This window comes from Lutra lutra, chromosome 12 (assembly GCF_902655055.1).
Source record: "Lutra lutra chromosome 12, mLutLut1.2, whole genome shotgun sequence".
Lineage (NCBI taxonomy): Eukaryota > Metazoa > Chordata > Mammalia > Carnivora > Mustelidae > Lutra > Lutra lutra.
Window position 1 is genome coordinate 23677929 of NC_062289.1, and position 27628 is coordinate 23705556.

The 27628-nt window shown below is 41.4% G+C and overlaps 1 long non-coding RNA gene across 1 annotated transcript in view; it reads right to left on the reverse strand.

Moving 5' to 3' along the window:
• The window catches only part of LOC125082264 (uncharacterized), a 39243-nt gene extending 17944 nt beyond the window's left edge, over window positions 1-21299 (reverse strand). Inside the window, exons 1-2 of the long non-coding RNA XR_007121933.1 lie at window positions 20875-21299; window positions 20098-20211 (exon numbers count right to left, since the gene is read on the reverse strand). This is a non-coding gene — a long non-coding RNA (uncharacterized LOC125082264). The remainder of the gene's footprint in view (window positions 1-20097; window positions 20212-20874) is intronic.
• Window positions 21300-27628: the final 6329 nt, after the last annotated feature.

The following is a 27628-nucleotide window of genomic DNA, read 5'->3' on the forward strand; positions in this document are numbered from 1 at the left end:
CACTCATCCCTTAAGTCCCAATTTAGTGACCCTTTCCCAAGCCAATATACTTCTGTCCCATGCCTATTCCCAGAGCTCCTTACCCAGTTTCCATCACGGCGTTGCTCCTTTACCCTCTCATCAGTGTCTTTATCTGGAACCCTATCAAAACATAAAATCCTTGAAAGCAAAGACTGCTTCACAGTTACACCTCCAAAACCTGTCGTGTTTCTGACATGTGTTAGGTACTCAGTAGATCTTTGCGGTAAGGAAATAAATTGTGAGGAAAAGAAAGAACTTGGAGAATCTCCACCAATCACCTCCTTTTGCTCAGAAATATAAAGGAGGATTTCAACTAAATCAATTGCTACCTTCTAAATCTAGAGACCCTGGCCTTTGGGACTAAGGTAAAGAAACAAAATGATTTTAATGGAGAAGACGATGTATGGAGTCACTTCCTCATTTCCAAAACACACTTATTTTCTTGAGATGGACCAGAATTCAGAGCGCTTTTCTGATCAGCAGAGCTTCCCACAGTTCTTTATTTAAACAGGACTTCTGAGCCCCCCTAACCACCGATCCCCCATAAGGAGGCTTACCAAGTACAGAAACCCATGCCCAAATAAAAACTCAGCCCCAGGTAGGGGAAGCGTTAAGTTGGGGCAGCTGCCCAGGTTGATGTAACCACAGCGACTGCACAATGAGCTCTTCTGCCCTCTCCTCCTTGGTGAGGAAAGGCCTCAAAGAGGCAAACACTGGTGACCAGAGGCTCCGCGCTGCGTGGAAACCCAGAAGCTGGAGCAATTTTCAGCAGCCATCGAAATCCTAGCCAGGGGGACAGCACACACCTGCTCTCTGGAGGGGAGGGGCGGCCCTGCCTGACTAGCTCGTGGCAGGAATTTAATTGATTTATTTATGAAGAGCTCATATGAATGTACCTCCTAAATCACTGCTAGCTACTCCAAGGCTGCAGTTTCAATGTTATCACTGCCCACTCAGCCGGAGAGACAGGGAGACTTCTCCATAACTCACGAAGCTCCCAGTCCCCAGAGATTCATCATGCCTTGATTTACAGCACCTCACTCCAGGAGGGAACAGAGGTGCTATTCCAAGGGGTTCATTGCTCATTCACTCATTCTCTTGTTCGCTCTGGGCACATAGGTTTATTGAGCACCTGCCATGGCCAGGCGCTGAGCCAGCATTACGGGACAAACAAAAATGACAAAGGTACAATCCCTGACTTCAAGCAGCTCTTGGGGTCTGGTCAGGAGGGTAAAATGTGTATTTAATTAACCCGAATGGGTGGCAGAACTACAGACTACAAATGCTTTGCATGGCTTGAAAGGTGCTAAGGGAGACTGGAGGATGTAGAATTCTCTTCCAGCTGGGTCGCTCTATAAGAGTGTCATGAAAGAGACGGCACTTGGACAAAGCTATACAGAAAACCTACAGAGCATCCTAGAAGTTTCTGGGGTCAGAAAAATCACTCATGTAAGCATAAGGATATAATGGAAAGGCTGCCAGATTGGGATGGAAGGGATGGGGATCTTGTCCTGTAGTTGCCACTTATGAATATGTGATCCCAAGCAAAGACCTCGGAGACATCACTCTCCTCTTCTAGAAAAAGTAGGGTGAGCCAGGTCATCTCTGGAGCCCACTGAGTGCTGTACTCTGCACATCCCTTGGGCTCCCAGATTTGGAGGTGAGGGGTCAGAAGAAAGAAAGGCAAGAGGTTAGCCAACTCTCAGCTGTATGCTTCTGGGCAGGGACACCACGATGCAGAAACCACAATTTCGGCGTGTGTCTGCCGCCCACACATTGTGGAGGCGCACCTGTCAGGTAGCATATGATACAACAGGTGTATATGAGGGAGCAGGAAAGGAAAAAAATCAGCTCATTTAAGGAGATTTTTCTTAATTTCTCAGGCTGGACATCTCTGAAAAGGATGATGTCTCAACTCTACCACTGCAGAAGCAGGAAGGAAGGAGATTTGAGAGAGAGTTGAATTTTGTCTTTCCCACTTGTCCCCAGCTGACATGGCTGTATGAGGACAGTAAAGGAGGCCGGCTGGGTGAACCCCGTCTGTGCTCCAAGAGCTCTAGAGGAGAGGCACCATCGAGAATGTGCAGCCCGCAAAGGAGGTGGCAGAATGGGGCAAAAGGGTGAGACGAGGGTGAGAAGAAAATAAGGGCTAAGCCCCAGAGTAGAGGGAGCATGAAAGGACTTCCTCTGAGGAAAAACTCCTCTAGTAATGACCCTCATGCCCATGGAAGAGCAGGAAGCCCAAAATGCAGGAAATTGGCAGCCTCCTCTCTCCCTCTCTCTCTCCTCCTCCTCCTGCTCTCCCCTCCTACTCTCCCCCTCCCTCTCTCTTTCTCCCCCTCCCTCCTTCTCTCCCTCTTTTTCTGTGTGTGTCTCTCTCCCCTCTCTCTCCCTCTCTCTCCCTCTCACAGCAGGATATTATTTCCAAACCTCCACATAACACACAAGTAGCTTTATGACAATATGCCAAGGGTCTTGCATCACAAACACCCCACCTGCTTGCCTGCCTAAGTTACCATCCAGACCACGCATCTGTGAGAACGAGGCACTGGGCCATTATTGCCAATCCCATTCCCAGACACTCTGGAGAGGAGGCAGCCTCAAGCCCTACAGTGAAAGAGTTCAGGTGGTAACACCGGTCACTGACAGAATCCACAAGTCTGAGAAAGCTCCAGGCCACGGGCAGCCGTGTGCCTAGCCATAGGGTCTGAGCTTTACTGGAGGTAGGCAAACATTAATCTGATGAGGAAGATAATCTGTCTGCCGATTTTAAAAGAAACAACCCAAATGGAAAGTACCTGATTGGGGGAGACAAGGAAAAGGAGAAGGAAGGGGCCAGCAAGCTAATTTGTTTTTCTTGATACCAAATGGTAACACTGTTCCCCTAAAGTAGGTCTCTCTTTAAAAAAAAAAAAAAATACTTATTCATATCCAAGAGTATTTATTGCTCACTTAGCTTCAGATTTAAGTCATGATCCCACATAGCTTAGACCCCACGGGGAGCACCTCTGACCAAACCGATCCAGCCTTCAGTCTCTGAGAGGCTGTCTGTACGGTAGACACTCGTCATTTTTAAAGCACTTAACTCTCAGTTGACATGTAATTTTACATTCTGCTTCTCTCCCCTGAATATTACATCGTACTATTTTTCCATGATGGCCTTAGTAATCACCTTCTTAATAACGACAGAAGCATCCATCCAGGGGGTGAGCTGTATTTGCCACACTGTTCCCTTTGATTAAACATTTAGATGGCTTGCTCTTTTTTATTAAAAATAGCACTACAGGGGCACCTGGGTGGCTCAGTGGGTTAAAGCCTCTGCCTTCGGCTCAGGTCATGATCCCAGGGTCCTGGGATCGTGCCCCGCATCGGACTCTCTGCTCAGCAGGGAGCCTGCTTCCTCCTCTCTCTCTCTGCCTGCCTCTCTGCCTACTTGTAATCTCTGTCAAATAAAATAAATAAAATCTTTAAAAAAAAATAGCACTACATTGTACTGTGGAGTACTGGACCTAAATAAGGAATAAAAGTTACTTGTACCCAGCAGGAGAAAAAAAATCTCCCAGTGCCTCCCTCCTAATCATGAACTCCTCTCTTGGAGCAGGACGCACACCTGTGACACAAGACGAATCATCCAGAACCCCGTCATCAAGCTCACTAAGCAAAAATTATACGAACGGAGAGCCCTCTTTTCATCTTCTTATCTGACAACTTTTCTTTCAAGTGCATTTACAACCAAAAGTCTTCTAAGGGAATGGGACGTGGCTGTGTTTTTTAACGTTTTCATCTCAACAGCGCCATAACAAACAGTAGTCAGAATCCCAGCTAGGGATCACTGCGTGTATATATATTTTTCTTTTCAAAGACAGCCATGAAAAGGTGTGAAAACCTATTAAAACTCAAACTTGGCAACACTGGGATCCTGAACTCTCAAAAGTGGCAAAGCAAATGAAACCGTGGGCTGTAGCGCGTAGAGGCAATCAAGAAGAGCCAAGCAAAATGGCTAGATCTCGATAAAAAGGGGCTTGCAGAAAGCACGGGATTCAAAGTTGGCATCACACTGGCCATAGAAGTTCGAGGGTTTTCTTCTTCACAGATGAACCTGGGAAACACAGCTTTAACCGCACACAGGCAAGAAAATGAGAAGCTTTTGCAATGAACTACAGGCAGCCTCCAAAGGCTCAAGCTTCTCACGCTGAACCTCTCCCAGGAGAAAACCCAAACTCCTGAGCAGGACAGGCGTGAAGAGAGTACCACCACTCCGCCTCATGCTGCTTTTAGTCCAGCTCACACCATTCCTGGCTCTCTCCCAGCCCTGCCCCCCACACCTCTGCTTACCTGGTTACCTCCACCACTAGGGCTCTGCTCCCTCTGCCCTAGCATCTGGTCAGAATCCCGTGTTCCCCCCACCCACACCCCTTATACCCTGCAAGCCCAGTTCTAAAATCACCCTCAGCTGGAAGTAATCTCTCCGGTCCTTGCACAACACAGTTGCCCTCTCCCGCCAGCCCCCCACGTTGGCCTCTCACCACAATGTGTCTTGTCAGTTGTCAGCTCTATCCCGTTAGGAGCAGAGACCCAGGCCCTCTGGGTAGTCTCTCTGTGGGTGTTGGCTTAATTTTCCTAAATCAAACCCAGGACCCAACAAAATGACTATCTTATTAACTGTGGCCGACGTTGCAACACAGAGGCTGAGGAACTTTCATTGGCTAAGAGAAAGGAGAGGTATGGTCAAGGAGGACGGATGTGGGAGCATGGCCTCGGGGCACAGGAACTTGGAGAGAAAATTACTGTGGCGGAGTCCCGGCTCCATCAAGGGAAAGGAGATTGGAAGGTAGACAAGCCGCCTTAGCTCTTGTTCTTCCTCCCCTGCTGTTCCCTCCACCTTCAGAGCCAGAGAACAGAAAACTGCCCCCAGCACGTGTGGTAATAAAGGTCAAGTTCTCTGATAAGGAGAGCATGGATGGAGATTTCTTTTTTTTTTTTTTGTCTTTCTTCTTTTCTTTTATTTTTTCTTCTACGTTTCATTTCCCAGATCTCAGAGTAAATTCATAGGGGAGAGTATGTAAAGCCAAACTCATGTCAACTGTATCTCAAGAAGGTGTTTTTAACAAGATGACATAGATCAGGGGAAAGATGAAGCTGAAATCATCTCAGAGCCCAGGTATGCAGCCCGATGCCCCCAGCAATGCTCACAGGTGTGTGGCTGCAGGTGTCAGAGGCAAACAAGCAGTGCTGGGGGCGGGGCGGGGGGGGTCCACATAGCCCACCACCACCTGGGCCCTGCACTTTTTTTTTTTTTAATATTTATTTATTTATTTATTTGACAGTCAGAGATCACAAGTAGGCAGAGAGGCAGGCAGAGAGAGAGAGGAGGAAGCAGGCTCTCCGCTGAGCAGAGAGCCCGATGTGGGGCTCGATCCCAGGACCCTGGGATCATGACCTGAGCCGAAGGCAGAGGCTTTAACCCACTGAACCACCAGGTGCCCCTGCACTTTTTAAAGGTACCAAAAGGTCCCCGTGCTTCCCCCCAAGAACCCAAACCACTGACCCCATGTTTTCTCTTCTCAGGTGCGTTTTGAGAAACACCTGCCCTGAGCTCACGCTGCTTCACACAGCTTCCCAGCCACACACCTCACGGCTCTCATACAAACTTTTTTCCCTGCTCAAACTTCCAGTCCAGCCTCTCCCCACATCTCAGTAGGATGATGGCCTGACGCTCTTACATCCCTAAGATCAAGGCCATCTCTCAAAAACACCCTGAATTCTCCTCTCCCAAACCTCCCAGTAGCATGGCTGAGACTCCTGCCTCGGTTCTCAGAGGAAGGAACCTCAGGGCAGCTCTGGGCACTCCCCCCACCCCCCTGGCTCCCTCCCCTTCCTCATCCTTCCCTTCCCCTCATCTCACACCCCAGATCTAGCTTCTCTTTTTTTTTCTCCCCCTATATATGTTTCTTGTTTGTTTAATTGTATAATTCACTTATACAGGGAATTTCCACTTGTTCTAGTTACCGTCTTCTCCAATCTTCATTTCCACTGACCTCAGATAGTTCACATTAGCATTCACCACGTACCTGAATTTATCACAAATTACAACTCAGCCAGAGCATGGGGCTTTTGGCCCACCCTACCCGCCTCTTTAAAGACTATGATCTCACTGTTAGTTTAACAGAAAAGGATAAACTATAATTTCTCTCTTCCTACATGTCACCCATGTAATATTTTGCAGGATTCACCAGCATCTTCTCCATCTTATGAATAAATCCATCAAAGTGGATCTAATAGTATCAAATAGTATCAACGAAATTGTACATTTCACTGTTTCTTTTCAAGCTTATTATGTGCCAATCAGTTTCATTTCCCTTCAAGCCTCCTACAACCTACTGTACCACCCAAATTTGGCTTTGTTATCTTCTTTTACATTCTGGTCCAACCAGACTTTTTTGCTTTAAAACAAAACTTCTCTCTTTCCCCCCCCTTTTTAAAGTTAATACTAATGAGACTTCCCTCTTGTTTTTCAGACAATGCTAAAGCTTCCCATGAATTTTTCAAGACCATTTCTTTCAATAGTCTAGATACAATCTTTTCACATATGTTCACCACCCCCAAATGTCACATGTTAAAAACTGCAGTTTTCATTACTGGCTCAAAAACAGTACGGCTCAATTTCACTTAGTAAAACTGAAGTGATTTAATACACACACAGACATTTTTAATCAAGTAAGAAACACTTTAAAGACATGCCGATTTGAAAAGGCAACAAAATAAAAAATAATCAAAGCAAATATTAAAATTGATTTTACAATAAAAAATAATAATTGGCAGTTTTAAATGAGTGAAAAATGAGGAATGTGCAATGAAAAACAAAGATAAAGCATTCCAGTTGAAAAAATGGAAAATCTATTAAGTTTTATACTCTATTTTCTAAGGAAGTTATGTCTCAGCGATATTTTTGAAATACTACAAAGATACATTCTGTGGATAATTTAAGTACCCATATTAAAACTTCAAATTTTGTATGCTACATTTATTAAAGAAACAACGGTAATAACCTAGTGCTTGTAAAATTCTAAGTTTTGACAAATATTGTAAATATCACAATCAGTTGGTATTATAAAGTCATGATGAATCCAGAATTAGGAGAAAATCCATTTTATACATATTTTATCTGATTAAAAAATATCAGATTTGCATGTTCTAAGTGAACTGAAGAAGTTGTATCTTAAGAAAAAACAGTAATTTAACGTGTTCTATATATATCTAGCTTCCACTTATAAAACATACAAACAAACAAAAAACACATAAGAAATGTTAGAGCTGGGGCACTTGGGTGGCTCAGTCGGTTGAGTGAACCGCTCTTGGTTTCAGTTCAGGTCATGATCTCAGGGTAGGGGCATCGAGCCCCATCTGGGCTCTGTGCTGAATGGGAGTCAGCCTGAGATTCTCCCTCTCCCTCTGCCCTTCCCCCAGTGCATGCACTCTAACACTCTCTCTTAAAATAAATAAATAAATAAAATCTTAAAAAGAAAATATCAAAACTGGTACAAACTAACCCAACAGGGCCCCCATGCTCACATTACAGAGACCCAGGGGCTTCTACTCTGTAGCTGGGCCACTACTCCTTCCTTACCATTTTTTAAAAACCCTGCCCCCCACTCTTCTATCCTCCTTCCCTTCACAGTCATGGTCTTGAAAGAGCCTCTATTCAGACTCCTCCTATACTCTGGTCAATTCTCTGATATTTTATTCTACCCCAGGTCCGCCAGCGAATAAAAAAACTACATTCTCAAAAGTTAGGAATTGCTTACAATTAATTGGCAAAATCCAGTGATTGTTGTCAAAACACCAGGCTCCGCAATCTCAGGACAGTGCTCATCACTTCCTCCTCAGAATTCTCTCCTCCCTGGGCTATTAAAGAACCCCTGGTCACTATCTTGTATTCTGACCTGTCTTCCTCCTTTAAAAATATTCCTGGGGTGCCTGGGTGGCCGAATGGATTGAGGGTCCAACTCTTGGTTTCAGATCACGTGGTGATCTCAGGGTCATGGGATTGAGCCCCAGGTCAGGCTCTGCACTCAGTGAGGAGTCTGCTTGAGATTCTCTCTCTCTCTCCCTCTTTCCCCACTGTCCTCAAATAAATAAGTAAATCTTAAAAAAATGTATATTCTTATGTCATCTGCCTTCATCCGCTTCCCTTTCAACACCCTCTTCTCTATACCTGATAGTTGGCATTGTTTCCCTTATCACCCTGATAAAGACATTGCCCAGAATGATGCCTGACTCTCCCCTTGAGTTACAACCCTACAGGTCAGTCTCTTCTTAGGAAATAGTACAGCCACACTTCAGTCTCAATTTTCTCAAAATTGAACTCAGCATCTTCCTCCCAAATTCACTTCTGTTCATGGATTCCACCTTTCTGTTGGTGGTTTCCTTCCATCCTCCCAGACCAGAAGGCTGAAAATTACAAGATCTTCCTTTCCCCCTTCCTCCTTATAGCTTTTTAATTATCACTGACTTTTCCTTTATAGTATTACTCAAAACAACCTCCAAATTTTCTTTTTCTGCCATCTCTGTCTCAGTCCACACTTTTCTTAACACTGGCTTGTACTGTTACAGTAGCCTTACCAACTATTCCCCTGCCTCTGGGAGCTTTCTTTAAAGCTTTCTTTAAAGCAAACCCTGTAGGACACACAGAGGTGTCCTTTTCAATCACAGCTGTGGGACTCTGAAAACTTCATTAAGTCCTGATGATCAATTGCTAAATGAATTCCAAACTCTTGACCATGCATTCCAGGTTTTCAGAATCTGATGCTTCTCCATCTTTTAATAGAACACATTCCCTTCTTGTATACTTTAGGACTCAGCCAAAGAAAATACATACTGTGTTCTTTGTTGAATGCTCCTTTCTTCCTTCCCCCCAGCTCCTACTCACTCACCAAATTCCTACTCCTTCTCCTCCATGAAGCTCCCCTGTTCTGGTTCTCCTTATCTGGGTCTCTCTTTTGACTCTAAGTTCTTTTTAACTCATATGCTAGACTCCAAATTCCCTCAGGGAGGAGTCTTGATTAATAAGTCCATGGACTCACTTACTTAGCAAAACCGTAAGGAACACTTAACATGTGGAGGAGCAGAGTTGCAAACAAAGTTTGGGAAGACAGAAAATTGTGTGCCAGGCCAAAAAGTTCGATGTGATGGTGCCTGGAGAAGGGAACCAACAAGACAACCTATAAAACACAAGGGGTATTTTGCAAAGATCCATGAACAACAAGGGTCCAATGCAGCGGTAAGGAATACAGACAGGGGGCAGGGAGGACAGGTACAGTCCCAAGGTCAGTTTTGTCAATCTAGGCATAAGGAGATGAGATAAAAGACTGAGCCACAATGAAATAATACTTCACACCCCTTAGGAAGGCAATTACAAAACAAAAACAAAAATAAAACCCTGAAAATAACAAGTTTTTGTGGACATGTAGAGAAATTAACTCCCCCTCCCCCGCACTGTGCAATAGTGATGACAGTTACACCTGGTGGTTAACACAAAATGGTGCAGCTGCTATGGGAAATAGCCGAGCAGTTCTTCAACCGGTTAAGCATAGAATTACCATAGGATCCAGTAATTCCTCTCCTAGGTACGTACCACAAGAATGGAAAACAGGGGTTCAGACAGATAATTATGTACCGATGTTTACAGCAGCATTATTCACAATAGCCAAATGGTGAATACAGTTTAAATGTCCATCAACAGAGGAATAGATTTTTTTAATGTACTATGTGCACACAATGGAATGTAATTAATCCATTAAAAGAAATGAAATTCTGACACATGCTACAACATGGAGGAAGCTCAAAAACATTAGGCTAAAGTCAAATAAGCCAGACACAGAAAGACAAATATTGTATGATTCCACTTACCTGGGGTACTTAGAATAGGCTAATTCATAGGGACAGAGCTAGACTAGAAGTTACCAGAGACTGGAGGGAAGGGGGGGATGGAGTGTCACTCTGTAATACATAGAGTTTCTCAGTTTGGGGTGATGAACGAGTTCTGGAAATGCATAGTGGTGATAGTTACATGACATCGTGAATGTACTTTTACCCCTCAATTTTATACCTAACAGTGATTAAAATGGTATATTTCAGGTATATTTTTAGCACAATTTAAAAAAATGTTGGCCCTTGTCTGTTTCCTGGGAAATAATCTCTTTCAAGCAGGACATTCCAAAATCATAGAGGTTATTTCCCAGAAGCCAGACAGGGCAAGGTTTTCCTTAAAATGTACGAGGTTTGGACAACCCAGACCTGCTGAGTTCATCCTTAACTACACGGGGGTAAGGGTAGAAGCAGCGGGCCAGTTAGGTATTGTCTAAAGCTACTGCAAAAATCCAGGTGAGAGATAATAGTGGTTTGGGTCAGGGTGGTCATGGTGAGAGGTGGCCCCATCTTGAGTATTTTCACTGTTGTAGAGCCTAAGGGTGTCTTACAAGACTGGATATGGGCTGTGAGAGAAAGAGAAGAGTCAGTGATAAGTTAGAGACATGGGAAGGCTGAGAAGGAGCAAGTTTGGAGCAGCAGAGGGAGGAAAGTTAAGTGTGGCTTGGACATGTTAAATTAGTCTGATCTCAGACCCCACTGCAGATGGACAGTCAGCAGTTGGATTTACAAGTGGGGAGAGGTTGGAGCTAGAAAAAAATATATTGGGAGTCACTGTCCATGGGTTGAATGAAGGGGCCAAAGAATGGGCCCTGGGTCATGCCAATATTGAGAAAGAATGACTAACAGAGATTTACAGGATCACCCTGTGAGGGAGCGGGGAAACCAGGATTCAATGCTGATCTGGAAGTCAACAATGAGTTGTTCCAGAAGCAAATGTCAGCTGTGTCAAATACCTATCAATGGGTCGAAGAGGAGACCTTTGAATTTACCATTAAATTTGGCAATTTAGATGTCACTGGTGACCTTCACAAGAGCACGTTTTAAAGAACGGTAGAGATAAAAATGTGTTTGAAGTTAAAGAAACAAATAGGAGCAGGGGTAGGTACAGTGACAACTGATGGTTGTTGTCCTTGACATCTTCCTTTCCCTGCCATGCCTTGGCACCACTCACTACCCAGTAGTCCTTGCCTGGACTTCTATAAGCTACCTCCTTTGATTAAAACTGTCTCAGACATGCTGATCTCTGTAGCAAGGTAGTTCTACAGAAGCCACACTTTCCTTTAGTCCTCTGCCCCTAACTGCCCCCATGTAAACCATACCGTATGTGTGTAATGAATTTTACAGAAGCACAGGACTTAACCAGGGAGGTCAAATATAAGTGTTCCCAGAGTCCAATGGGAAAAAAAACTAAAAACTTTTTAGAGGGATTCTCTCAAGCACATACTCCAATTTCTAATATTTCTTCCCTGTCTTGAGATGTGTCCTTCTCCCTCTTCTCCCAGGGAGTAGTCACAGGTTCATCTTACCCTGAGATTCATCCCCCAACCCACCATCAGTAAAGCAATTCTTGAGACACAATAATTCTCCTACGATACAATTTCTAGGCCTTTGTTATCCAGTCAAGAGCAACACCATGGAGGGCAATGTGGAATCAGGTCACTCTAGATTTAAAACTTCTTGTCTGAGCCATTCTCGATCTTAAAGCAATGACTCTCAAGGGTTAGAGTACCTAAGACATTCTGGGGCTTGGTGTAAATGTGTATTCTTGAACCCCATCCTCAGAAATTCTCATTCAGTGAATTTTAGGTGAGGTCTAGGAGCCTGCTTTTTCTTTCTTTCTTTTTTTTTTTTATTGTACACTAAAGCTTATGATGGTCCTCTGACTTCCCCAGTTAGGGGTCAGCAGTCTTCAAAAGTTCATTGTGTAAACGCTGGTGCAGAGTTCCTTCATTCTGGCTGATGTGCCATTCAAGTTGCTTGGGCCTACAGGACGCCATGCAAGAGGCAAAGGGTGAGGACAGGGATGCGGGGTCTACAAAGGCCCCTCTTCGCTCCCCATCCAGAAATTATGTGTTCACCAATACAGAACTGGAATCAAGTTATCGATTAAACTTGATGAAGCTACTAGGTCTGGTTTCTTGGCTGAGTCCAATTAAATTCATTTCCCTGTCCCCTGGACTGAGTTTTTTATAGGCCAGTCACACGGCAAGTCCTACAGACCAAAGCTGAGTGACATAAAATACCTGTCCTCCAGGACACAAACATCTGGTAGATGATATGCAGACTTGCTTATTTGCCCCACGTGACACGTGATTGCTATTGGGACAGTGGTCAAATGAGACAATCGTCGCTTCTCCTTGAAGAGCATTAACCTTCCAGTGATCCCTCCTTATATCATTTCCTGTAACCTCACCTTTCTCTTCCCAGGAAAAACTTCCTCCTTATACCTCTTTCCTGGCTCACTGTGGCATTGGCAACCACTGATAGCTGGAGCCAAAATGACTTTCCTGAAAGATGCGCAAGCCCATCCATTCTCAAACACAGGACAAGTTCAACTCCTACCAGAGCAGCTTTTGACCTCCTTTTATTATTGGCTGAAGAAGTATCTTCTGAGGAAAGATTTCTAACTTTTTAACCATTTAGCAACAGAATGCTTTTTCTCTGTCAAATCTCAGACAACCTCCCCAAACATATACACACACTAGCACAAAAATCAAATAAAAGTGATTTCTATGGTTGAAACAGAGTTTAGATCTTGGAACCCAGCCAGCTCTGCCTCCATCATCACTTGGTGGTGCTCCAAGGAAGATGCCTTGAAAAGTCCCTATCCACTGGGATAAGTGTAGCTCGGAGAACCTTGCATTCTGGATCTTCCCAGCCTTAGTTCTGGTCTCCTCACCGCAGATCCACCTGGAGCCCCATGTTCTACGTAAACGAGACAGCTCGCACATCTGCAAAGCCCTGGACCTTCTGTTTGACTGCAAACACATGAGATTGGACTCTCCCCCAATGTAGACCCCACCATCCAGCACAGGGTCAGCAGCTCACCGCAGCTACTCAGACCCACTGCCACTTCCATGACCTCTTTCCTGCTGAGACCAGCACCAGCTCCCTCTTGCACCTGCCCCAGGAATCCCACTCTCCACCTCGTCCGAAACCTAGTTTAGGTCCTACCCCTTCCTCCTGACCCAGTTCAGATCCCACCCCTTCTTCTTCTCCATCCTCCTTCCCTAGGCCTGTATTTGTCTTTCTTTCATCTTTCTCCTTCAGAGCTTTACCCAAGTATCCATTTCATCAGTTAGTAAAAAGGACTGATATTAAAGTTTGTCTGCAAACAGGAAAATAGGTCACCGGAGGCTGGGGGGTGAGGGGGTGTTACAAAAAGTCCAGGAATCTCCACCAAACACACAGAATTGTATAAATGCCAAGACTTCCTCTCTGTAACACACACCCACACAGAAAAAAAGAGTAGTAAAAGGGGTCAGGACTTTTTTCTTAGAGTTTGCCTTTTATGTGCACCTGAATAAATAAGAATATTTATAGTCTCATGAAATTTAAGGTGTCAAGACCTGAGCCTTTTCTTCAAACAGCAAATCAACAGATGTAATGTTACAAAGTAACAATAGATTAATTCTGTATTTCAGAGTTTTTTAAAGTACTCGGTGCATGCACAAAATGTTAAAATGTACATTTAAAGTAGAAAAATATTCGGCATGCCTAAGATTTCTTCCTGTCTTCTATTTTCAATTATTTATTTCATGATAACTAAGCAAGTCCAAATGAGAAAGAACATCTATTCATTCAAACCAGTGAAATGTGGAGGAAAAAAATCTGATTGTGTTTTATATAGGCATGTGCCTATGTAATACATTTTTTAATCATCAAAAAAATACTCACAAAATTTGGGGATATATGATTAATGTGAAATGAGAACTTGAATTTGTTCATGGAAAACATCTTGAATATAAAATACCTAGGATGCTAAAAATTAATATCATTTAATGTAGGTCATGATCATCCATTAAAATATTTCCAGAGACAGGTAATGCACACTTTTGAACCCTCCCAAGATACTTTAGGTGCGGTGATAATTCCTATATCTGAAACTTGATGCAGAATATGTTGAAATATAATTGTGTGCCTTAGAGACAACATATGAAGGCCAGGGGTGCAGGTGGACCTCAGAGATAAATACAGTCAGCAGTGTGAATGCTCACAGGTGTCCCAAATGGCTTATATTTTTGACTAGGCTCCATTCTCTTCTATAGCCTTCTTCCACAAGCAGCAGACATGACCACCTAAACCCCTTCTCTAGAGACCAGAGAATCCCATGTCTCCATTCCCAGTTCTAAAATTCCAGGGAAGGATCAGCTGGGCCAGCTGTCCATCCTCAGACTGACTCCTCAGAGAAAGGGCCTATATAAGAACCCTTCCATTTCTCCCCCAACACCAGGATTAGAAGGAGGATTTTCCAACAAAAGCCAGTGCTGTTCTGGGCATACTAAACTACAGATGTCAAAACAGTCCCTAAATGTTTATGGTCTATTTAGTGAGATACCATCTAGAAACATACATAGAGCAACAAAATATAGTTGCTATCCAAAGACCTTACATGATCTCTTATCAAAAAGATGTCACAGAAATCATCAAAACATTATGACAAGTGAAAGAAGCCATTCACAAATGAGGAGATAGTCTATGATTCCATTTATGCAAAATAGCCAGAATAGGGAAGTCTATAAAGACAAAACATAGATTAGTAGTTGTCCAGAGCTGGGTGAGGTGGTAGAGATAGGACTGGGGAGAAATGAGGGGTGGTTGCTAAAAGGTATGGGGTTCTTTGTGGGGGGAGGGTGATGAAAACGTTCTAAAATTGGTTTTGGTAATGATTGTACAGCTCTGTGAATATATTGTAAGCCATTGAATTGCACACTTTAAATGGATAAATTGCATCCTATGTGGATTTACCTCAATAAAGCTGTTTAAAAGAGAAAAAGAAAGGTCAGATATCACAGAAAGAGAAAGTTCAACATTAAAATCTTTGTTTTAAAAATTGTGAAACTTGGGGAGGAGTCAAGATGGTGGAGAAGTAGCAGGCTGAGATGACATCAGGTAGCAGGAGATCAGCTAGATAGCTTATCTAACCATTGTGAACACCTACAAATCCAATGGGAAATCAAAGAGAAGAAGAGCAACAATCCTAGAAACAGAAAATCGATCATTTTCTGAAAGGTAGGACCTGTGGAGAAGTGAATCCAAAGCAACGGGAAGATAGACCACGGCGGGAGGGGCTGGCTCCCAGCAAGCGTCGGAGCAACGGAGCACAAAATCAGGACTTTTAAAAGTCTGCCCCATGGAGGGACATCGCTCCAGAGGCTAAACCGGGGGAAGCCCACGCAGGGTCAGCGTAACCCTAGGTCCTGCAGGGTCACAGAAGGACTGGGGGTGTCTGAGTGTCACAGAGCTTACAGGTATTAGAGCAGGAAAGCCAGCTACAGCGACAAAGCCGAGGAGTGAGCTCTCAACTCAGGGTTACATTGAACCGGGCACAGGCTGGGTGAGCTTGGAGAGCGGCCAGAGGCCAGGGAGATGGAAGCGACTGAGCGCTTTTCTCCAAGCGCGAGCGATTGAGTGCTTTTCTCCAAGCGCGACCAGAGGCCAAGGAGACGGGAGTGATTAGGCGCTTTTCTCTGAGGGCACACTGAGGAGTGGGACCCTGAGCTCTCATCTCCTCTGGGCCGGAGATTGAGAGGCCGCCATCTTCATTCCCGTCCTCTGGAACTCTACGGAAAGCCCTCAGGGAACAAAAGCTCCCAAAAGGGAACCAGAGCGGATTACTTAGCCCGGCCCCTGGTAAAGGGCAGGGCAGCTCCGCCTCTGGCAAAGACACTAGAGAATCACTACAACAGGCCCCTCCCCCAGAAGATCAACAAGAAACCCAGCCAGGACCAACTTCACTTACCAAGGAGAACAGCGGAATTCCAGAGGAGGAGAAAGCAAATCTTATCTGGACAAAATGACAAGGCAGAAAAACTCACCACAAAAAAAAGAGCAAGAGGCAGTACTGAAAGCTGGGGACCTAATCAATACAGACATTGGTAATATGACAGATCTAGAGTTCAGAATGATGATTCTCAAGGTTCTAGCTGGGCTTCAAAAAGGCATAGAAGATATTAGAGAAACGCTCTCCAGAAAGACAAAAGCCCTTTCTGGAGAAATAAAAGAACTAAAATCTAACCAAGTTGAAATCAAAAAAGCTATTAATGAGGTGCAATCAAAAATGGAAATTCTTACTGCTAGGATAAATGAGGCAGAAGAGAGAATCAGTGACATAGAAGACAAAATGACAGAGAATAAAAAAGCTGAACAAAAGAAAGACAAACAGCTACTGGATCACAAGGAGAGAATTCAAGAGATAAGTGACACCATAAGACGACACAACATTAGAATAATTGGGATTCCAGAAGAAGAAGAAAGAGAGAGGGGAGCAGAAGGTATATTGGAGAGAATTATTGTAGAGAATTTCCCTAATGTGGCAAAGGGAACAAACATCAAAATCCAGGAGATGCAAAGAATGCCCCTCAAAATCAATAAAAATAGGTCCACACTCTGTTACCTGATAGTAAAATTTACAAGTCTTAGCAACAAAGAGAAAATCCTGAAAGCAGCCCGGGAAAAGAAATCTGTAACATACAAGGGTAAAAACATTAGACTGGCAGCACACTTATCCACAGAGAACTGGCAGGCCAGAAAGAACTGGCATGATATATTCAGAGCACTAAACAAGAAAAACATGCAGCCAAGAATATATCCAGCTAGGCTATCATTGAAAATAGAAGGAGAGATAAAAAGCTTCCAGGACAAACAAAAACTGAAAGAATTTGCAAACACCAAACCAGCTCTACAGGAAATATTGAAAGGGGTCCTCTAAGCAAAGAAACACCCTAAAAGTAGTAGATCAGAAAGAAACAGTCACCTTACAGGCAATACAATGACACCAAATTCATATCTCTCAATAGTTACCCTGAATGTTAATGGGCTAAATGCCCCAATCAAAAGACATGGGGTATCAGAATGGATAAAAACACAAAACCCATCAATATGCTGCCTACAAGAAACTCATTTTAGACCCGAAGACACCTCCAGATTTAAAGTGAGGGGGTGGAAAACAATGTACCATGCTAATGGACATCAGAAGAAAGCTGGGGTAGCAATCCTTATATCAGATCAATTAGATTTTAAGCCAAAGACTATAATAAGAGATGAGGAAGGACACTATACCATACTCAAAGGGTCTGTCCAAAAAGACCACCTAACAATTTTAAATATCTATGCCCCTAACACAGGAGCAGCCAACTATATAAATCAATTAATAACAAAATTAAAGAAATACATTGATAATAATACAATAATAGTAGGGGACTTTAACACTCCCCTCACTGAAATGGACAGATCATCTAAGCAAAAGATAAACAAGGAAATTAAGGCCTTGAATGACACACTGGACCAGACAGACATCACAGATATATTCAGAACATTCCATCCCAAAATAACAGAATACACATTCTTCTCTAGTGCACATGGAATATTCTCCAGAATAGACCACATCCTGGGTCATAAATCAGGTCTCAACCGGTATCAAAAGATTGGGATCATTCCCTGCATATTTTCAGACCACAATGCTCTGAAGCTAGAATTCAATCACAAGAGGAAATTTGGAAAGAACCCAAATACATGGAGACTAAACAGCATCATTCTAAAAAATGAATGGGTCAACCAGGAAATTAAAGAAGAATTGAAAAAATTCATGGAAACAAATGATAATGAAAACACAACAGTTCAAAATCTGGGGGACACAACAAAGGCAGTCCTGAGAGGAAAATAGATAGCAGTACAAACCTTTCTCAAGAAACAAGAAAGGTCTCAAATACACAACCTAACCCTACACCTAAAGGAGCTGGAGAAAGAACAACAAAGAAAGCCTAAACCCAGCAGGAGGAGAGAAATCATAAAGATCAGAGCAGAAATCAATGAAATAGAAACTAAAAAAACAATAGAACAAATCAATGAAACTAGGAACTGGTTCTTTGAAAGAATTAATAAGATTGACAAACCCCTGGCCAGACTTATCAGAAAGAAAAGAGAAAGGACCCAAATAAATAAAATCATAAATGAAAGAGGAGAGATCACAACCAACAGCAAAGAAATACAAACAATTATAAGAACATACTATGAGCAACTCTATGCCAACAAATTCGACAATCTGGAAGAAATGGATACATTTCTAGAGACATATAAACTACCACAACTGAACCAGGAAGAAATAGAAAGCCTGAACAGACCCATAACCAGTAAGGAGATTGAAACAGTCATCAAAAATCTCCAAACAAACAAAAGTCCAGGGCCAGACGGCTTCCCAGGGGAATTCTACCAAACATTTAAAGAAGAACTAATTCCTATTCTCCTGAAACTGTTCCAAAAAATAGAAATGGAAGGAAAGCTTCCAAACTCATTTTATGAGGCCAGCATTACCTTGATTCCAAAACCAGACAAGGATCCCATCAAAAAAGAGAACTACAGACCAATATCCTTGATGAACACAGATGTAAAAATTTTCACCAAAATACTGGCCAATAGGATCCAACAGTACATTAAAAGGATTATTCACCACAACCAAGTGGGATTTATTCCAGGGCTGCAAGGTTGGTTCAACATCCGCAAATCAATCAATGTGATACAATAAATTAATAAAAGAAAGAACAAGAACCATATGATACTCTCAATAGATGCTGAAAAAGCATTTGACAAAATGCAGCATCCCTTCCTGATTAACACTCTTCAAAGTGTAGGGATAGAGGGCACATACCTCAATATTATCAAAGCCAGCTATGAAAAACCCACTGCAAATATCATTCTCAATGGAGAAAAACTGAAAGCTTTTCTGCTAAGGTCAGGAACACGGCAAGGATGTCCGTTATCACCACTGCTGTTCAACATAGTACTGGAAGTCCTAGCCTCAGCAATCAGACAACAAAAAGAAATTAAAGGCATCCAAATCGGCAAAGAAGAAGTCAAACTATCACTCTTTGCAAATGATATGATACTATATGTGGAAAACCCAAAAGGTTCCACTCCAAAACTGCTAGAACTTGTACAGGAATTCAGTAAAGTGTTAGGATATAAAGTCAATGCACAGAAATCAGTTGCATTTCTTTACACTAACAACAAGACAAAAGAAAGAGAAAGACCTAAGGTAAAAAAAAAAAAAAAATCATATACTCTACAAGAACTCAAATATAGAAAGCATTAGAAACTTCACAAAAACGTTTAACACCTAATTGTATGTGTGAAAAAAAAAATTGCAGAACCCCAGCCATTCCTTGAGGAACACTAGCAGACCCAGAGGTCATTCATTGTCCCCTGCCTGGCAGAAAGTGAAGTTCTCCCCCATGGTGACATTCCCTGGTATTTGTATTTGTTGATTGGGAAAAAAATTTTTCAGACATTTTTCCACCATGATCTTCCCCTCAGCCCAAGGACAAAGGCAGAACAGGTATTGTTTTTCCACCGTGTAGATTAATTAATGGAGGTCCTGAGCAAGGGACACCGGCCACAGAGCAAAGCATATCCAGGAAGCAGCCTGCTGTGTCAGACATTAACCCCTCCATTGAAGGATGGCACAAAAGAGATGGAAATATCAGGGAGGGGTCTGGGGAAGGGGTTGTCGGGGCAATAGCTATTCACCTAGTATGTCATGTTTTTAATACTCAGTATAGCCAGCATTCTGGATGGTTCCCACAGAGTACTCACCATCTTCCCACAGAATATAGATTGAAAATACTTGATGTCAGCAGTAAATGTAACCAGTGACACTATATACAGATAGATAATATCAGGATCTAGCTTTCCATGAGCCTATAGAAAGAAGTTAGAAATGTTTGCTATGAACTAGCAGCATTTATTATACAGAGAAGGGAAGAGGCCTTAAAAAGTGGCCTTCTTCTCTCTACCCGAGAGCTTCAAATTGGCTAAGACAAAGTGGTTGGAGATTCTCAACAGAGTTCATTAGGGTTGTATAGCAGAAGACTAATCAATCTTGGGAACCATATGACTTAGTTATATGGAGAATAGCAGAGAAGAGCTCACTTTCTGGAGTCACACTATATCTGACTTCAAACCGTGGTTGGATCTCTTACCAGCCATGCCTCCATTTCCTCGTCCATACAGTGGGGATCACAGCATCCATCTCATAGGATATTTCTGGGAATGAAGTGAGCAAATGCACATTAAGTGCCTGAGACCCAGTAAGTGTTCCATAAATGTTAGCTATTATTATTAACTGTAAGGACAAATCCACCAAAGTTGAGGAATTTTTTGACAGAAAGGGAATTATAATAATAACCCAGATGGCCTAGAGATAAAAATTCTAATTGCTATTCTGTCTAGGATGAAGCTATTTTCATCTCTAATACTAATCTCTTTTTCTTCTATATCTCTTGACGGCCAAGGAGGCCTTGGTGACTATGTAGTCAGCTGGATAATTAGGCATTTTCTCTAACTCATAAAACGAGGTGATGTCCAAATGTTTACCCTCGGGCTCACTATGAAATGGATACATTCTATTTGTTCCTAACTAGAGAATGGAATCTGTGGAAAAGTATGGAGGAAGTAGCATTTCTGATGTTAGAAACTGTAGGGAAGGAATAATAGATAATAGATAATAGAATGCTATTATCTCTTGGAAATTTGGGATGCTTCTTTATGAGGCAAAATTGTTCCAAATAAAAAAATTAAAGAGGCTTTTTATGACTGTTGAAGATGATATGCCCAAGTGGATTATGTTTTAAAATTTATAATGGATTACATGCCTAAAACTAAACTCTAAAACAAAATAGACATTCTAAATTCTAAATGAGAGCATACCTGGTGTTTTACTAGGAGAGGAGGATTCTTGGAGTACATTTGGCCTTGGCCTTGGGCACAGCCTTGCAAACCTCAGCTCCTGTAGCCAGATGAAAACCACACCCCAAACCTTCTTCTCAAATATTCTTCCTCCTTCATTCCTGCTAAAGAGTCCAATGGAACCAAAAAAAGAAGGATTCAAAAGAGAGGCCTGACCCTCAAAGACATTTCCATCCCTGATCTGTTTGCAAGGACTTGTTTTGGTCACAAAAGTGTTGTTCCTGCTCAGTCCTGTCCTGGTGACTGGGAAGAATATCTTTCCAACCTCAGGATAATCAAGGTATTGCCTCCCTGATTGAAGGATTTGTAGAGAATGCCCCCAAAGGAATTAGATTTAACTTCAGTTAGATTTAACTTCAGTTAAAGGGCAGTGTGTCTCAAAGCGCTCTCAAGAACTCTGGAGGCACTATAAGGCCCCCCTCCATATATCTATATATCTATATCTATATCTTTATATCTATATATATAATCTCACATGTATCATTTAAGATAATGCTAGCTGCCATAACAAACGAACCCCAAAATGAGTAATGACTCCAACACAATAAAAGTCTATATTCCTCAGATGAAGTCAAAATGAGAGATACAGTACAGACATGGCCTCCTTCATCCTATGCTTCTCTCTTTACTACATGACTTTCAATTTGTCCTGCCTTGTCAGCATAAAACCAAAGAATGAGAAATAACACAGGGAAATAGACACTCTTATGGGTCAAGTCATCTCTGCTCACATTCCATTGGCAAGAACTTGGCCATTCAGCCAAATATCACTGCATGAGATGTGAGGAAATGTGGTCTAGCTGTAGACACCAGGAAGAAAAGGAAACAGTTTGGTAAATAACTTGATAGTCTCTGTGTATAGATTACAGCACCATCCCTTCTCATTCCTCTCTCCATGTATATATGGTCTTTTCCATAAAATTTTGCAGTGTCCTCAGTATGTGGTGCTATACTTCCCTTCCTCTTACCTCTGGATGTGGTCATAAGACTTGCTTTGGACACTTGGTTGAGGCAGAAGTGACCATGTACTCTTTCCGAATCTTGACTTCAAGAGGACTTACATGTGTGTACTTACTTGCTTTACCTCTAAGCAGAGCATACTGAGGTGAGACTGCTAGTCCCAGGAGAAGGACAAGAGACAAGTGGAGAGGAACCAAGTCACTCTAATCTAATCCAGCCCATATTAATCACACCCTTAACCCACCCTCAGGTCCATTAAACTAATTATTGTTATCCACTGAGTTGTGAAATGGTTTGTTATGCAGCAGGATTTTGGCAATAGCTAACTGGTACATTCTGCTATATCACCTCTCAACAGCTTGATCTTTCCAACCCTGAAATAGAAATCTACGACACACTTTCCCTATAGGTATCATAACAAATATTATAGATATTAATAAAAATAGCAGTCTTTCCTTCAAGTCCTATTTAAAAAGAATATATTATAGATCAAAGTTAAATTAAAATTAATTTCAACTTAATTTTAGATTACCTGACAAACCTTTGGTTCAAACCAAATTGGAACACAAATGTCTGCTTTTAAATACATCAGTGTCTAAATTGACAGTTTATGATTTGGTAGAAGGAACTAATACATTGTGGCAACTTAATCATATTGAATAATATGATTACACTTACCATCATTTTTAATATATAATCTTAATCTACTTGATAAAGAAAAATTTTATAGGGTCTCATAAAAATATAATAACACTGTTCTAAAAGCTCCAAAAATGGACTTTAACTTTGGATCCTATGGATCAAGTTGAGGAGTAATTAGTTTATTTATTCAACAGACAGTGCTTCAATAGAGTTGCTGTGGCTCTTGCTTCAAATTCTCTAGAGAGATCAAGAAGACACACTGTGGTTGGTTAGTGTCCAGCCAACAGTATGGATAACAAGTGTCCACTTTGGTTGTAATCAAGTATGGGGCTGGGGGAGAGGAGGAGGGAAGAGGGAGACAAGGAAGAAAAGATGGAGATGACACAAGACCAGCACAGTTATGGGACCAAAGAAAGGGACAGATCACAGAGAAGGACCTATGAAAAGCATTGGCACCTCAAAAGGTCTGCTTCAGGAGGCACCACCTCATATGACTGCTACAGGACTCTAGGTAGAGTCCACAGTATATACAAGAGGCTGAAGCAAAGAGGCTGTGTCTCTGTTATCTGCCTCCAATCAGTTTCTTTATTATTAGTTCTTTATGTCATCATCTACTATTCCATGATACTCAAGACTGAAGTTTCCCTCCTCTGAGCTTTCTGATCTCCCTAGATTTATCTTATCCTGTTATTTTGGCACACCAAAATGCCTGTCTGCAAATCTATATTCCCCACAAGAGTAAAAGTTCCATGGGGAATAGAGACCATATCTACTCTGTCCATTGTCCTCCCAGCATTAGAATACTGACATGCAGTAGGCATTCAGTAAACATTGTCAAAGTAATGAGGCTCAGTTACCTCTTGAGCACTTGTGCTTGAGGAATCATGAATATCCACATAATATCTACAGGTTGTATTCACGAATACTTGCGATATGTACATGTTACACTTGCAAACATCTCATTCATGTTCAGTTTATTTCAGACAGATGTTATTTTAATTTAGTTTCGGAAAATCTCTGGAGAATCTGAGCTAAAATATTAAAAGATAACTAGATAAGTAAATTTTTAAATGTACAGTAAGTTCCTGTCAGCCTTGAATTGATTCAAATGACTTTCAGAGTATTTCCACTGATACAATGATCATAACTGTCATTTCACTTTCTTACATTATTTATCTGTGCAATTATAAAAATAAATAAAACACCATATAAGAAATTAAGTTGTAATGTGTTGCCCCTGGAGATTTCATGAATTATAATAGTTACACTTCCTTGTGAAGTAACTAAAACTTTATATCCCTGAGGGATTAATAGTTTACAAGGAAAGTAACATAATCTTTGGTAGAATCTACCTTTTCTTCTGATTATAGAAGTAAACCCATCTATAGACACTTTGGGGAAAAAACAATTACAAAGAAGTACAAAAAAGATTGGGCTAAAATATTGAACTAAGAACATCACTCTAATTCAAAATCCCTTGAAATGGGAGAAATATACTACCTGAAAAGAATAAACACATGTAGAGCTAGAAAACCAAAAGGCATAACATCAAAAGGTTATGAAAGAATTCCCACAAGTAATAAGCATAAAGATCAGATTGGCAAAGAAGTACATATCTAAACAATGCAGGTCAGAAAGCTACTGCAGAAATCAAAACAATACCAGAGGCCAAACCAGCTCAGTGTCCACAGATTCCAAGAGAGACATGGGAAGGGGGATCAATCTTAGGACAATGGGGCTGAGCCGTGGGCCAGTCTGTCTAGGAAGGGCTCCTAGCACCAAGGTTGGAGGGAGAGGAAGAGAAACAGATCTGCAATATCCCTGCAAGCCCACAAGGAACGCAGCAGGAACAACTATGCCAGAATTGGTTCTTTTGCTAACTTTACACCAACAGCTCTGTGAATTGGGTCTTCTGACTCCGTCTTGCAGCGAGTGACACTAGTGTCTCCAGCACCTCAACTATTCCTCTCCCTAGAAGACAGTTTTCCTAAACAAGCTGCCTAGACAAAGACCACCTGCCAATCAAATTTGAAAGATAATTTTTCAGAATTTTTTCAATACTTTTCCTTACCAGTCAGAAACCAGCCAGGAAGCAAAAATCATACCACCTATTTGAACAGTGCCAGTATATCAGAAATAGGGCATCAGAAGGCTGGTTCTCCACCAGGTGTTAACTGCACACTGGCCTCGGCTGGGAGGAAGTGCTCCTGCCTGGGCGGAGAAGCCAGGAGTACCTTTCATCGCAAGAGGAAGCAAACAGCCAGAAGCAAGTCCTGTCTCTCCCCCAGAGCCTTCCCACCTCCCTCTGACAATCTCTGATGATGGTGACGACAACCAGAACCACTGCAGAAGCAGAAAAGCCGTTTGAAGCATTCCAGCTCCAGCATCACAAAGCCAAATACCAAAGAGTAGGTTGGAGCCAAGAGACAATGTTTTAATCACTGGCAAAACCACCACATAGTGTAGGGGAGAAAAAACTTTTCCCTACCCTCTTCAGTTCTGCAACTGGGACCTTCAAACTCGACGGCTGAAAGGCTGATTAACAGGAGAAAAGACATACAGATTTTTTTCAAGATTGATTGATTGATTGATTGATTTGGGAGGGGGAGGGACAGAGAGAGAGAGAAACTCAAAAAGACTGGCTGAGCCAGGAGCCGGATGCAGGGCTTGATCCAACCAACCTGAGATCAGACCTGAGCTGAAACCAAGAGTTAGATGCTCAAGTGACTGCACCACCCAGGTGCCCCCATACAGATTTTATTCGATGTTTTCATCTTTATATGCACAGAGAGTTTCATAAAAAGTAAGAGCAGACCAAAGCAGCAGGTAAACTCAGGAGGAAAGAGAAGGGAGCTTATGTGCCCTTTGAACAGAGGGTGAGAAATTGTGAGGTGACTAGACAAAGGAAAAGGGTTTTGAACTTCTACAGGTGGTTGTGGGAAAGTAAATATATGGCGCAAACTAATGGAAGACGGGGTTATTTGAGTAAGGTCTGTTTGTGCAGCTCTGTCTCGGGTGCCGACTTTCTGTCTCCATTGATAAGGGTTTTTCTCTGTCTGGGGCAGGATAGGAGAGAGGGAACCACCAATTTACGTCCTGCTTTTAGGCAGATGGGGGAGGGCAAGGGCCTTTTCTGAGTTTGCTTCTTCTTAATTGCTTTCAGCTTGAAATAATCCTGATGCAAAAGTGGCATACTTGGGGTGACATATTCTGATCTGCTTCCACAGCAAAAAAGAAAGGCATCAAATTCACTTACGATTTTCATATTTTTAAGGAATAGCTACATCCATATTATATTTAAGTTCTACTAAAATTTATCAATGCTCGGATTTTATAAAACAAAAAATATGATTACATTACAATAATATATTACTCAATTTTTTCTTACCTATCTTCATTTGTAACTCTGCCTCATCTATAATGCTCAGTAATCAGTGTCTGCCGTAGTTTCAAAATTATTTGACACATAAATCTTGTCCCTCAGTCATTGAAATATTTTGTTTCCTTATTTTAATTTCCTTATATTTATTACAATATTATATTGCATATTTCTCATATCATCTTCATTTAGAAAAACTCTTTTCTCTAGAAGTTTTTAAACTATTTTTAGCACTTTTTAATATGAGTAAATAATTTGACCTTTTGGGGTTTCTTATAACATTTTGGAAACATCAGTTCTAAATACTAAAAATTGATGAGAATACAAGTTTGATATTCATTTCTTTTTCTACTGAAGTCCATAATTCACTCTATTTGAGAATTTTGTGCTGCTCTATCTTTTCTAAAGGATCTTGAGTCCTATCTAAATTAACATTTCCCAATCATGTTATCTGAGAGTGGTTGCAAGATTAAATTTGACGTGACTTTCTTCAAGATATGCCAATTTGACACCATTTTACACAGAGATAATCCAGAGATTACCATGCTTAATCTCCGAATTGCTCCCCCCAAATGTGATTGTAATTGGCATAGTTGAAGCCACATCTCCTAGTAACAAATTCTAACTATACAATTAAAATTTAGTTAGGCACAAAGGCAGACTCTGGATATTTCAGACAAAAGTCTGGGCTTATGCAGACCTTTTCTTCACCAGCCATGTCAGCACCATTGCCTTGGGCTGCCTTCCTCCGTCTTTTAAATTAATGCCAAATGTCTAAAGATTTTTCAGTTCTTCGGTTAATTTAAAAAAAATGTACTCTTTGCAACAGGTATAAAAATCAATGAAATACTCATTTCAACCTCCTTGTTTTGAGACGTCTCTGGTTCAACAACATATACAATAAATTTCAGTTGTTCAACACAACTTTGGTCCCTGCCGCCATCTAACCGAACTGAGCAATATATGTTTGTTTGTTTTTTAATTTTTATGTGGTATTTTGTTCTACTTAATTACCTCTTAAATCAATAATGATATATTAAATGCTCCATTCTAAATAGTGAAAATTTGTTTCACAATTTCTTTTCCATCTTACACATTTAGCCATTCTAGCATTAAATTACTTCTACTGAACTTAGAAAATCTTTTTTCGGTAAATATTGTACCACAAAATCCCTGTTATGCTTTGTTTTCAAGAACATCATGCTCATATTCTCTATCTCTGTCAATGTTCCACATTTGCTTGACTTTGTAGAATACTATCAATTGTTTGCTGCTTTTTCAGCCTCTTTGTTCCAGTCTAGTAACTGCCTGTGAGCCTTTTTGTGTGCCACTGACATTTCATGATCGTAATTAAATCTTCATTCAGGGAAGAATATGAAGTTGTAGGAATTCTTTGGGTTTGTTCAAGTTTTGACTTTAATTAGAATAATTTTCTGACTCATTTTCTTTTACTTTTTGGACCAATAATTAAGTCCTCATTAAATAAGAATTTGTGGTGCCTGTATGCAAATCTTACATGGGTCATGTTCAATAGAAATCTATTCTCTTTTATGTTTTCCATATATAAAAACATAAGCACTCTATTTTTTTGAAAACTTACTCCTTTTTTCAGCTTTTTTCTTTTTCTGAATTATGCTTTTAAGTTGTCAATTTCAAATTCTGTACATTGTTAGCTTGTACTCATTCTCAATGATCCAGGAACTTCTCTCTCTCAAATTCCTCCTATACTATGAA